Raw genomic sequence first — 14495 nt, forward strand, 5'->3', positions numbered from 1 at the left:
CAAGGGTACACTGTGAGTACAACAGCTGAGTGTGGGAAGGTTCATACTTGATATCCAGCCCCCAGTGAGCACCATAGCCAGGTGGTGTGTGTGTGTGTGTGTGTGTGTGTGTGTGTGTGTGTGTGTGTGTGTGTGTGTGTGTGTGTGTGCCCTAGGCACTAGAGCCAATTCAACTGCAGAAAAGGGAAACATGAGGCTTGGGCACAATAATATGAATAAAATTCTGCGTTGTAGACATAGTACAGGAGTGAAGGCACTTGCCTTTCAATTGACTAAGGTAAGTTGAATCCCCAAAACCACCACAGAGGTGTCCCCTAGAACCCCTCCAGGAGTGATCCTTGAGCATAAAGGTAAGAGTAAAACTTGAGCACCACTAGGTGTGACCCCAAAACAATAACAAAAACAAACAGACCTTTGCTTCAGAATACAAATTATAAAATGGTCCCAGTACAGACATTGGGTCCTGACATGGTATGGAGGTAGTTGACTGGTGACATGCCCTACACTTCCTGCCATCATAATGTGGACCTATGACATAGATGTGAATGCAATGGGAAATGACAATACCTTTATAACCCTCAACTTTTTAAAACAGGCATTTCTCTCTCTGAGCCTGCTGTAACCAAGGAGCATTGGATCATCTTTAAACCACAGGCCTGCATTCAATATTCTAACAAATTAACTGTGCATTTACAGTATCCAGGCTTTGGGTAATGAACTTTAGGTGAATTGATTAATTTTATTCTCGAGCTAACGTATATAACTATTGGTTTACCAACTGAATCAGGTTTATATGTATAAATATAAATACATAATTATAATCCAGTACATAAGTATATACATACACATATAAGCCAAGGTTCACAACTCAATAAAAGATAATGAGGCAGGAGCAGGAATGAGAGCACAATGGGGAGGATATTTGCCTTGCATGCTGCCAACCTAGGTTCGATCTTCAGCATCCCATATGGTCCTCCGAGCCTGCAGGAGTGATTTCTGAGTGCAGAGTCAAGAACCAAGTATGGCCCCAAACCAAAAACAAACAAAGAAAGCAGAAGAAGCTTAGGAGACAGAATGAGCCCAGTTGGGTTTCCAGCATTGTCTGGCCATAGGAAACTCAGTGGGGGTAGCCCTGGAGACATTCAGCACCCATCTTGTGTAGCCCATGATCCTGACACCCTGAGATACTGAATCCCACCTGACCCACAAACTCTGGCTGGGACAGACATCACTGAGAAAACCATAAGGAACTGTTGCAAGTCAGCCCCTGAAGAGGTTGACTGATGGAGGGATGGAGGATGAGGTCTTTCCCCTCCAGCTCAGAGCACGTGTCTGCCACCCTGTCCAGCCAACGGTTCTGAGGTGAAACAGCAGGTAAACAGCTCAAAGACAGTCAAGCTTGTGGAAATATTAGCTTTATTCGGTGGATAAGACTGAAGTCCAAAAACTCAGCATAAGTTCCAGCCAAAAGCCTCTCACCTTCCACAGACCCTTGTTTTTATCCCCCAGAATCAGGTACCACCCAATGGTGGGATCAGATACCACCCAATGGTGGAAGCACAATCAGGTACCACCCTAGGGTGGGATCAGATACCACCCAATGGTGGAAGCACAATCAGGTACCACCCTAGGGTGGGATCAGATACCACCCAATGGTGGAAGCACAATCAGGTACCACCCTAGGGTGGGATCAGAATGCCAGGACACACCCTAGGGTAGGGCACAATCACCGATCAGGGTAGGGTCAGTAACATAATAATCCCCTAAAATATTTATATACACAACAAGGAACATCAGTGTAGCCTTCCTGCTCCCTCACTCTACCCTCCGGTACCCAGTACTTTGCAACCTTACTGAAGTCCACAGCACTGGAGTGGGGGGGGGGGGTGCATGAGCATAGGAAGCCACTCATCCACAGGGCTCCTGTAGCCTCCTCCAGCTAGATAGGGTTCATCTCACACAGGTCATCCCAGTACCCTATCCCCACAACCCCACTAGTGAGGTTCGACTCTTCATTCTCACAGCTGCCTATGTAGAAAATACCTGTCTCCCACCCTGAACTGTTTCCTTGATTACAAGGTTCTACCAATGTGATATCTATGTTTTTTTCCTTTTTGGGGGGGTGGTTTGGGTCACACCTGGCAGCTCTTAGGGGCCACTTCAGGCTCTATGCTCAGAAATTATTCCTGGCAGGCTCGGGGGACCATATGGGATGGCGGGATTTGAACCACTGCCCTTCTGCATGCAAAGCAAACACCCTACCTCCATGCTATCTCTCTGGCCTCAGCCAATGTGATATCTAATGTATCCCCAGGTTTTGACTGGGGAGCAATCCTCTGATTCTGTGTTCAGCTTTTAAGTTGGGGAGGCTGGCCCACATGAGGGCTCTTTATATGCTCACCCTTTCTTGGCCTAAGCTTTGGGGTCTGGATTCCATCCACCCACAAACTATTTATCAGAGACCCCCAGCAAGAAGGCATGGGGTGGGAGGATACAGCACCGTCCTTCAGCCTTATATTCAACATTTCAGATTCCAGAAGGTCAACACAGGACATGGTGCTGCCAGTCAGGTCTTCCTGACAGGAAACACAACAACTGACCAGCCACCTGGGGCTGGACTCCCCGCATTACTTTGATTATTGAGCGTGTGTTAATTCTCTAATGACTCCTTGACAGCCAGTTCTACCTTGTGAGAGGAACCAGGTACTTAGTGTAGACATTAGACCCTATGCTGCTCAGCGCATGAGGGCAGTTGCTCAATGTTTGATGAATTACACGTTAAACACCGGTACATGCCACCAGTGGCTCACACATGGACGTGGTTTTAACACAAACTGCAACTCAGTGAGATTACATGCTAGACTGAATTTCCTTCTGAGCATTTACTAAGATGAAAGGAAAAGATCATTCACAACTTGCCTTTTCAATCTATGACCCCCTGCAGATGGGAATCAGAACTTGAGGTAAGAGGTCCCAGACCCCAGGTGCAATGATGGGGGAAACCAGACCTCACACCACTTGTTCCCTGGGGAGCGCAGCTATGGGGACCACCACAAGCAAACAGGCTGATGAAATCCAGGTGTAGGAATACACCCCAGTTCCCCCTATCCATCAGCAGATGACTTGTAACCATGAAGTCACACATTTAAAGACATCTGGGGTTTCGGTCTGAATCAGGAGGCACTTGGCATTTCCTTTCGTGGCATGACACAGTTTCTGGATATCTGTCACAATGTCCAGGCTTCCCTGCCACTCCCCCCACATCTGAAAGTAAGAGCGTTCCTATGAAATCTCTGAACAAGTCAAGATGCCAAGAGGCAAACCTTACGTCTTGATTGCAAAGATAACCTGCCTTCCCAGAACCCCCAGCTCAGCTGGAAGTGCAGTTCTTAAGCAGGGTGCGTGCATAGGTGCCACTCACCTAGGCACACTCTAAGGTTGGAGGTCAGAGGTCACTGGCGCTCTGTTGGGTCCTTGGGAGAATGGAGTGGGGATCAAGGAGCTTGGGAGATGAGGTACAGACATAAAATAGTAGGGCATTGTTCTGCTTTTTCTCCATGGAGACCCCACTGGGTCAGGAGGGTTGGACATCAATCCAGCCCATGGCTTCACAAGTGATGTGGCACCTGGGCAATGAGGTCGTCTGGGGGTCCTGCATGGTAAGCGGGAGGAGCCCCGTGGCAGAGTGCTCTGAGGTCTCCCATCCTTTTCCAGCGTGCCCCACAGTACTACAAGGCCACCTGCTCCTTCCCAGAATGCCTCGTGCTGTGAAGCCCCTTGCCTCCTACCTCAGATCAGCGCCTCCTCTGCTGCACACTCTAACACTCACTCCACAGTGCTCCTCCACTCAAATACTTTCAAAACTGCTCAGTACCTTGAAGGCGGGACTGTTCTTTTGTCACCAGATCACCTCTGCCTTCCTGATTTTCTCACTTGCCGAGCACAAGCTTGGGCAGAAAGGCCCTGAGTTGAGCTCCCTGTCCTAAACTGGGTAGCCCTGATCCCGAGTCTAGAAACACCCTCAGTCCCCTAACTGGCCTGTGCCATTAGAGTAGGTTGTGCTCCAAGTGTAGTACTCCAAAAATGCGTGGAGACCTCGAGACTTCTAGCCAGCCCCCAAATAATAGGTCTGAGATATTTGCCCTGATTCTGTGTGTCTATGTGTATAACTATTCCTTGAAGCCCTAATCTCATTGTGATGATATTTAAAGGTCAAACCTTTGGAAAATAACTTGGACCATGAGGTTAGAATGGACTTGATGAGATTTGTGTCCCAATCACTCACTCACTCACTCACTCACACACACACACACACACACACACACACATACACACACACACACTCACTCACTCACTCACTCACTCACACACACAGCCTACAAGCCCTCTTGGTCTCATGTAAGGCTACAAGGAACCGGAACCGGTTATAGACAACTCTCAACCAGCCCTCTGCTGCCTGGAATTGGGTCATGGCCATACAGCCCCTTCAAACTGATCTTGAACTTCCAGGCACCAAAGTGCAGATAAAATTCTATTATTTATAAATGTTTCAGTCTTGGGTACTTTGTGATAGCAGCCTAAACTGAGATAACATTATTGTCCTTTTCTACTCCCATTCTCTCGAGTGTCTGCTAGAATATTCACGAAGCCACATGACATGGGATATCACAACAGCCTGGAGGCAGAGGCAAATATATGACCCAGCTGTTATCTAGGAAACAAAACATTTCAGAGATTTGAAAAAAAATTTTATTTTCATAAAATAAAATGTTTTTATTTATGCTTTTATTTTCATAAAATAAAAATTTTACAAAAGAACTCTCCTGTGTTTCAGACAAATGTATTTGTTGTTCATTTTGACCTACAGAACGCTTATTTTTCTGGTTAAATGAATTCATAAATAGATTCTTCCTTTAATTTTGGATGGATAAACATCAAGGTGACCTCCACATAGACAGTGACTCTTTGAAACCCTCCGTCACTCTTTTCATGAATAATGGCAATTCTAAACAAAAGGACATGTTCTTAAAGTAGGTACACAGTGCTCTTATCCCACCTGAAATTCCTAATAATGTAAGTCTGGATGGGCACACACCTACATGCTAAGTTTCTAGCTCAGATTAGGTTCTGAGGCCTAGCTGGTCTCCAAAGGCCCTTGGTACAGACTGATCCTCCCAGCTCTTTCTCCCACTGGCCTTTCTTGGACAGGCAATGTTGGGATCAAACTAGTCTCAGCTGTATGTAACCCCACAATTATCTTCCTTAAACAATCTTGATCTCCATGTACAGGCCAAGAACCATCCAAAATGAGAAACTCATTGAGTTTGATTTGCCCAGGATCAATGCAGAAATCTCTTTACTAATAAGAAAAGAAGAAAGAAAGAAAGAAAGAAAGAAAGAAAGAAAGAAAGAAATAAAGAAAGAAAGAAAGAAAGAAAGAAAGAAAGAAAGAAAGAAAGAAAGAAAGAAAGAAAGAAAGAAAGAAAGAAAGAAAGAAAGAAAGAAAGAAAGAAAGAAAGAGAGAAAAAGAAAGAGAAAGAAAGAAAGAAAAAAAAGAAAGAAAAAGAAAGAAAAAGAAAGAAAGAAAGAAAAAGAAAGAAAAAGAAAGAAAGAAAGAGAAAGAAAGAAAAAGAAAGAAAGAAAGAAAGAAAGAAAGAAAGAAAGAAAGAAAGAAAGAAAGAAAGAAAGAAAGAAAGAAAGAAAGAAAGAAAGAAAGAAAGAAAGAAAGAAAGAGGAAGGAAGGAACTACAAAAATATTTTTATTCATTTGATTTTACAGTGCTAGGCATTGAACCCAGGGCTTCATACATGCAAGGAAAGTTCTCTACCACTGGGATACATGCCTGGGGTCTGAAATTCTTTTTTAAATTAGAGATTAAGCAAACATTTCTCCTTTCCTCCCACAAGGAGGATTCACTTTCATTCACTCCAAAGTAACGAAGCACCTACTGCTGGCAGGCATCATAGTAAATGAATGGAGAAATAAGGATATTTTCCTGCCCTCCAGGGACTACCTGAACTGGTAAGTCATGCATTTGTTGTTTTTATATATTCATTTTATGTATTTTATATATTCATTCAACCAACATGAGCTTTGCTTATTCTCTGTGCCAGACACAAAAGTGCCAGAGGTACAAAATTGATTCCTGCCCTCAAGTAAACTGAAATAAAAGCCACAGTTAGTGTAAGATAATTTAATATTATTTTCAACTGCTGTAATGAGTGTTAAATCTGAGAGTTGTGTGAGAAATGTGTGAGCAACATGGAGTACCGGAAAGAACAGTCCCCAAGTGATCAAAGAGGGGAGGCACTTGCTTTTTTGTGTGAGTTCAATCCATGCATCAGGAATGGAAAGAAAAAAAATGTTCCCAATGGGCAAGTCAAGTGACACCATGTGATACCACAGACCCCCAATAGGATAAGCTGCAGCCCTGGGAAAGATTCAATCCTCTCTCATGTGAATTTCTTACCCAAAGAATTCTTGCCTGGATTGAATAATGGAGAAAGAAGAGATACCCCAAAGTAGCAGCATACAGAATACAGTTAGCCCACGACAGACCCTCCAAATAGACAAGGTCAACAATGACTCAGAAAGGTCAAAGACCAGGCTCAGACTAGAGATGAAGGTTAGCAAAGGTACTACAGGATCTTGGATTCAACTCAAGGCCAAAAAAGGGGCATATGAAAAAACCTTAGTGATAATAATAAGATGATAATCTTACAATTTGATGTTCATTTTCTCATGTTTATAATTCTACGGGCATCTGCAAGCTATTATCCTTTGAGGAATTGGAGTGAAGGAAGGTTAAGTACTATTAAAGGGCAGTTAATTTTTGTACCTGTCGGTCAGTCTGAAATTGTTCAGTCACACACGGTAATTGGAGTGAGTCACTAAGTTAGAGCAGGTACATCCCCCCCACTTATCAGCATCTGGGTTATCTTATTAAAAGGAAACCTTTGCAACTATTGGATATAGAAATTCCTTAAAAATGAGAAGCTTAGAGCTGGAGCAATAGCATAGCGGAGAGGGCTTTTGCCTTGCATGAAGCTAACCTGGGTTTGATTCCAGAATCCCATAGGATTCCCCTGAGCCTGTCCAGAATGAGTCCTGAACACAGAGCCAGGAGTAACCCGAGTACTGTCAGGTATGGCCAAAAATTTACCCAAGGAAGAAAAATAAGATACTTTATCATACTTTAAAAAAATCCCACAAGGGAATTAGGAAGACTTATCGGGCATGGGGCAAGAGAAGGCCAGCCAGTGAGGCCAATGATGAAGAGAATTTGAACATGGCTTCTTTTGTTCATTTTGGGTGTTCCTATAAAGAACACAGATTCAATTGTGCATGGCTGAGAGTCAGAGTGAGCCAGCGCTTCTGAAGCCCAAACTGGAAGCCAGGCCAAGTAGACAGGAGCACAGACACCCACATCCAGACTAATAAGAGCCAGTGCTGGGTACAGATCTATTCTCTTAGGGCCCAGCCATGGCACCAGAACAGGCCTGTGTTTAAGATCAGTAGTGGCTGCCCCCATCCAAATGTTTCCAAGAATAGTTAATGTAAAAGACAAGGCAGGGAAACACAGGTGGCCCCGAAGGACCAGAGACTTCCAGAAAGCAAGAATTCACCATTCCCCATCACCTCAAGATAGTCCATTTGCCATCTGTCCTGGCAGTGCTCAGTTTCTCCACTCAATAATAACTGATCAATTTTTGTGTAGAGGCCCACCCTCAGTAAGCCTGCCTCTACAGGTGTGTATTAGCTTCCCTGCACTCTGGCTCCAAACCCTCATTCGCCCACCACTACACTGCCACTCACCATCCACAAGGCCCTTAATCCAGGTGTGTATCGAGTTACACCCCATGAGTCACCATCTGTCTGCAGGGATCTCCCAAATGGTGATGGTGGGGTCTCCTGGTGCGCCTCACATTACACCAGCTGGGGTATCAGGCCCAGCAGACAAACCTCTTGTCTTCTTAGCTTGCTCCCGTTCTTCAGGGAGCTTTCTGGGGGCTTTTCTGGGAAAGGGGAAGAGGCAGATGCCTGGAAATCAATATGAATGGGGTGCTTCACTTCTGCCAGGTCCTCTTCTGGGTTGGTTCTGCATTTGATTTGCAGCAGCCTTCTAAAAAGCTGTCCTGGTTGCTCCCATGTCCCTGGTACAGATGAGAAAACCAAGGTGGTATTGGTGATCAAAGCCCAATGAGCATTTCAGAGCCCTTGGCCTCACAAGCTGTCTTATGTCTGCATACCACCAAGATTTCTGGGCAACAGCTCCCCAAGTTCTACACATCTAGGACATGGGAAGGGCACTATTGTGGAGTCAGGAACACTGATGCTGCTTGCCAGCCAGTTGTCCAAGCCAGTCCCCTGCACAACCTCTGGCATGTTCTCCTCCTCCTCTGGTTGTTCTCCTCCCCTCCACCCTGGATTTTCCACAGTGACTCTTACCCCAGCTGTCAACTATGACCTTGAATTCTGTCCCCAAGAAATGAGTGGCAGTCCCACACACTTACATGTTACCCTTCCTAATCCCCAAAAAGAGTACAGTCCTGGGTGTAAATCTGGACACAGATGCCCAAGTACAGGTGGCCATGCCCAGCTGGGGCTGCAGAATGTCTCTGGGATAATGACAGGCTTAATGACCAGCAGAGAGGCTCTCATTCAGGAGAAAGAGCAGAATTTCACCTTCATGCTGACACTCCTGGACCCAGGCCTCACACAGGCAGCACCAAACATGCCCAGTAGCTGCCAGAGCAGAACAGAAAGTGCAACTCCTAGAAGCAAGACAGTGGGTGACCACAAAAAAGAGTTCCCCCACGGCACCACAGTGGCTTAGACAAGAGTCACTTGTTTCTCCCATTCCTAGCCCCCAAGTTTTTTCAGAGCAGGAAGCATAGTCCCCTGAGTCTTCAAGCTCAGGAAGTTGCTAGATCAGCCAGTGGTTAGACTATGATGATTTTCCCAAAATGCCTTGTGGCTGCAAGCTCTTCCAAAGCCTCTTCCTCTTTCCCATAGCTCTGATCATACCTCTGGAGCTGGCTGTGGAAGAGAGAAGTCCTCATGAAGGTGAGATGAAGATCACAGCAACAAGACCAGATGATACACAGTGAAGGACTTGCATGACACCCCACCCATGCTCCAAGTCATGGGCTGTATCTGGAACTGCCCCACACTGAGCAAAGCCCCAAGAAAGCTTTATGTCCAGTAAAGCTGACAAACTGAGCAAGAAAACATTCCCAGTATATCTGGGATGGGATGAAAAAAAAAGCTCCTGTGACCCCCATTCTCAGTCCTCCAAAATCAAAATATTGCCCCCCTCCCCACTCTGAAGAACTACAGTTTCAAATCAGATGTGAGTGGGAGTACTAGGAAACATTTGATATCTCACTACACACACACACACACACACACACACAAACACACACACACACACACCAATAATGTCGTTGTTTCTAAACACAGAATCTGAATTTCATGGACAGGCTGTGAGAAGGGGAAATGCAGATAGAGGCAGACATTTCAGTTTCAACCTTTTTATTCAAAGCAGCTTCTCACAATGTATAAATACTGCATATTAGCACACATGAAAAATACAACTTCTAAGGCACCCAGAAATGTGTTCATACACGTTACAGGACCATTCACAAAGAGTGGACAAGTTGCTCTAGACAGTCAGCATTTGATAAATCAGAAGACTATTATCCCTCAGGACTGCACCCCATCTTGGGAATATTTACAGTGTGGTGCGGAAGAGTCAGGTCTACCTGCTCTGTGACTCATACTTACAAAGACTAGTAAAAGACTCTTCTGTCATAACCTGGCAAAATAAAATGAGAAGCCTAATTTGCAAAGGTCTCCTTGGGTCTGTGTGCTACATCTAGGATCAAATCCAAACACTCTTAGGGTGGACTGGGTAAGTTTTTGGTAACCTGCTTCACTATCAGAAGTTTGGTAATAAGCCTTACCAATAGAATAATACCACACTTCTTCCACATCAATCCTTTCTCAACCGGTGCATGGATCAATGATTTCATCATGAATGACCATGGAGTGGCACCCAGCGTGGGAACTGAAGACAAATATCATGCCCAACAGGAAGCGGGACAGGCTGACACAGAACAAAAGCAAAGGTGGGAGGTGGCTGGTCAATGTAGACACATCTGTGAAACTCCTACTGAGGAGTCCCTTTCCGGTGGGGCGTCTACACTGGACACATCCACTGGAAGAACGCCAGGTCTCTACATTTTTTATGGTATGGAAGAAGCCTGGGACTAACCGGCAGAAACCCTACTGAAGAGGGAGAATTTCAAGGTGTTTATAGACTCACTTTAAAAGCCTTCTCGAAGGGGCCCTCTAGTCTCACTGGGTGACAGTCAGGGGAGAACATGAGCCTGGGGAGGAAGTGGTTTCTCTAGGACAGGCAGCACCCACATCTCTGTCTAAAGGTGATCCTGGCCCTGGGCTTCGTTGAATAATGGAATTCTTTGGTCCAAGGTTTTATGAAAGGCAATATTTTCACAATTCTGTCAACACAGACATCAGCAAATGACTTCAAGATGGGACTCATGGTACAGGGACAATGTCAACACTAGGTGAGAAATGCGACACCCTCCAGCTGCTTCCAGGCACCTTCCTAAGCCCTGGCATCAGGCCAGGTGTTAGGTCAATGAGACTGTCTGTGATGGATCCACACAGAGAGCAGAACTGAAGAGGGAAACTAGATAGAGTCTGTTGTCTGATTGTTACACACACACATGGAAAACATGTGGCACACATTTCCAGTAGCTGAGATGGTCAGAGTGAACCTAACCACTTATCTTGCCACATGGAGGACCTGGGTCAAGATCATCTTTAAAGCCTGAATAATGAGAATCAGTGGAAAGTATGTGGCCATGTTCAAGAGGAATCCTAGGTGAAACAAAATTCAAATCCTTAATTCCACTTGCTTTTTTTGGTCAGATCCAAGATACTGTTTACACACTGCCCATCTAGGACTTCTGTGTGTGTGTGTGTGTGTGTGTGTGTGTGTGTGTGTGTGTGTGTGTGTGTGTGTGTGTGTGTGTGATCCAAGATACTGTTTACACACTGCCCATCTAGGACTTCAGAGTGTGTGTGTGTGTGTGTGTGTGTGTGTTCTGCCTCTAATCTGTTTCTGCCCTGCTACTCAGGTTTTCGTGGCAGAACACATGGGGTTCTCTAATAAGACATTCAAGACTCTTAAGGATAAAGATGCCACTGAAATGGACATATTAAGATTGTCTACACAGTAAGACTCACATGTAAACTTTGTCTCTCAAGGAGAGTTGACCTCAGACAGACTGGGGGGAGGCTTCAAATCCTCCACAAGCAAGCTGGGGTTCACCACCAAGGACAGAACAGGAAATGCCACATGCTCCGAACAAGAGTTGAGCCAAAGGCCATACTTCTTCCTGTGTCTACATTATGTGACTAATAGAAGGTGGCTCAGAAACCCTCTCCTTGACCCATTCATACAGCCAATGACAATCACCAAAGGTGCCTATATAGCCCCTGCCATCAACTCAACCAAACTCTTCAGATCAGCCATGACTCATAGACCAGGTCCATCAGCACGACTTACTCTGTTTGGAAGAAACAACCCGTATTACCCTTTTTTCTTTTCTCTTTTTTTCTTTTTTTTTCTTTTTCTTTTTTTGCAACAAGCTTAAGGCTCTGTTCACAAACTCCATCAGCTGCCACACAGTGAAAATTTATGTGGAGATCTTAAACTAAGTTATGTCGTTGCAAGGGTTGGGAAATTTACTGATCCTAATGGTAAGGCTTATTCACAAATTCAGCACATTTTCAAATGATAATTTAAACTCAATTATTTTGCAAAAAATAAAATGAACCTGCTCTTGAACAATATAAGGACATCATATTCTAATTGAATCAAAAAAAATAAAGGAAAACCATTGGCACCAAATCAGCTTGCTATTTTAAGAACAAGTAATATTAATGGAAAAGATTGCCTAAAACGCATAGTCTAACTTACCACAGAAATATAAAAGTTCATATTCTGAAAATATATAGGTATTAAAGTCTGTAAGCATTTCAACCAAAATTAACAGAAATAAAGAAGCAACACTTATCTACAACAAAAATATACATGCAAAACCACCCCCGAATGGCTTCCCTTACATATCTACAAAGGCAAAGTATAGATTTTTTTAAAGATTATACAAAAAACATTTACAGAGAATAAAATAAAACTCCTAAGAAATCTCATTTAGAGTCTTAAATACTGTGTATATTAGCGAGAGCATCTAAGCTAGTATATACAACAGATCTAAGTATCTGAAAACAGAAACACGGAAGAGAAGTCATTCTGTATTGAAATATTCACTTAGAAAGATTCGAAGATGTTTCTATTTGTTTCTCTCGGTTAAAAAATGTTCCACAGAAACTACTAAAAATTGTCATGACCGTGACTAAATTTCAAACCAAGAAAAGTGTACAAAAAAGTTTTCAAAAACAAAAAACAATTAATAATGGGAGATGTGGCATTCAGTTGAGGCTGTTTTTAAATAGAGATACAGTTGCATTGATCAAAGTCTATTGTGATTATTTTCCATCTTCATGTAGGAGACTTCATATGAAAAACATCTATTTCATGTGTCAGAGAGAACATTTACTAGTTCAATCTATGCCCAGCAAGAGGAATATTTTAAGTCAATTCTTTACTACTTTCTCCTAGTTACCCAAATTCATTCTTAGAGGGTAATTTCTGACTTTATTTCAAAGCAGAAAAGCGTCACAAGGCCTTAATCTTTGATTTCTCAGCACTGATGATGTCTGATCAACTGAGCATAGTTCTACAAAAAGTTTTCTGGTCACTGGGCTATGGATTCAAATGGTTTTTACCATGAGAGGCTAATCATCCAGGGTTGGAACAGAGAAAGTGGTTAGTTCTAATGGATATGGCTAACAGGTGATTGAGGAATGGACTTCCTAGAAGATTCCTTAACTAATTAGAGGTGCCACTAACTCCCATCATTAGCTCTTCTTTCCAACCTTTAGAATGAACCTTATTCATTCTAAGATGGGGCTGTCAAACACCAAGGACAATTATTCAAAGATCTTCTTTGACTTTGGGAAGTGACAAATGGGATAGATGAGGAAGAGAAGGGTCTTCTAGCCAAGACAGAACAGTGGGAAGGGAGATAAGAAATGAGCAACAGGGAAGCTGGAGTGATAGTACAGCAGGAAGAGCATTTGCCTTGTATGCAGATGGCCAAGGTTCAATCCCCTGCATCCCATAGAGTCCCCCAAGTACTGCCAGGAGTGATTCCTATGCACAGAGCTAGGAATATGCCCTGAGCTCTGTTAGGTGTGCCCCTCCCAAATAAAATGATCAGGAGCCCTCCCTAAGAGGGCCATTAGGGGGACCAAGGAACAAACACAAACTATCTTATACTGGGTCAATCTGGCCTCAATTACTGGATTTCATTTAAAAGTATGCAGAAAGTGAAAAATTCTCTGAATCTACCTTCCACACAGCAAACAGATTTAGTCAACTTTTGCCTGATGGGTGGAACATCATTCTGGAATTGACTTTGGTTTGGTAACAACCAAAACACAGTCTGGTTCCACCCAGAACCTACAGGGTAATGATCAACTATCCCCTAGCATTGGCCTCACATTCCTCCCTCCACAATCAGAAACCCTTAGAACATTTCAAATTTTGGATGTGACGACAGAGTCCAGAGCTAAAAATATTTCTGATTCCTTCAGTAGCGACCCAGATGAACACTGGTCAAGAGCCATTTCAAAACATCGTCGTCCTCCTCTGCTGAAAATCCTGACACAGCTTCTAAAGTTATGGAAGGTGTCGTCCCTGAAAAGATGAAGAAGCTAAAAGCTATTCCTTTAAAGGTTTTTGATTTTGTGGTTTGGGGTAGTTTATGGAAGGAAGGAAAAAATTCCCAAGGGAAGATGGGAAGAGGCATTGGAGCAGAAGCAGGTAATTAATTCCCCATAGACTCGATCTCACTTCCTTTAGGATCCTATGCAGACTGAGCTGGGGGCAGGAAGAAGCAACCTTCCCTGCCACCCACCCCCAAGTCTGGGGAAGCAGAGAACAGATCAACACAAGCATGGCAAGGACAGGCCATGTCTAGCCCCAGCTCAGGCACCTGGATGCTCCCCACCTGTCCAGCCCAAAGCACCTGGTGGCCTTCAGGTATGAGAGAGAAAGTGACCCTCTCTTCCCAGCCTCCCACACACACACACCTCCCTTAGTTCCCCCCACCAAATGAGTGAAAGAAGCGTTATCAGAAAGAGAAAGGGGACTGTTAGGGGTGGTGATGGAGCTGGGAAAGTTGACCATAATAAGGAGCTCACTTTCTGGTTGAAGCCTCCCTCAACAGTCTCAACTATTCACTGTGCTCACCTCCCACCCTGTTGTTCAACACTTAAAACTAACATAAAACATTCCTTTATCTCTCTCTATTCTTTATTTTGCAAAACCAAACTA

The sequence above is a fragment of the Suncus etruscus genome, chromosome 14 (assembly GCF_024139225.1).
Source record: "Suncus etruscus isolate mSunEtr1 chromosome 14, mSunEtr1.pri.cur, whole genome shotgun sequence".
NCBI lineage: Eukaryota > Metazoa > Chordata > Mammalia > Eulipotyphla > Soricidae > Suncus > Suncus etruscus.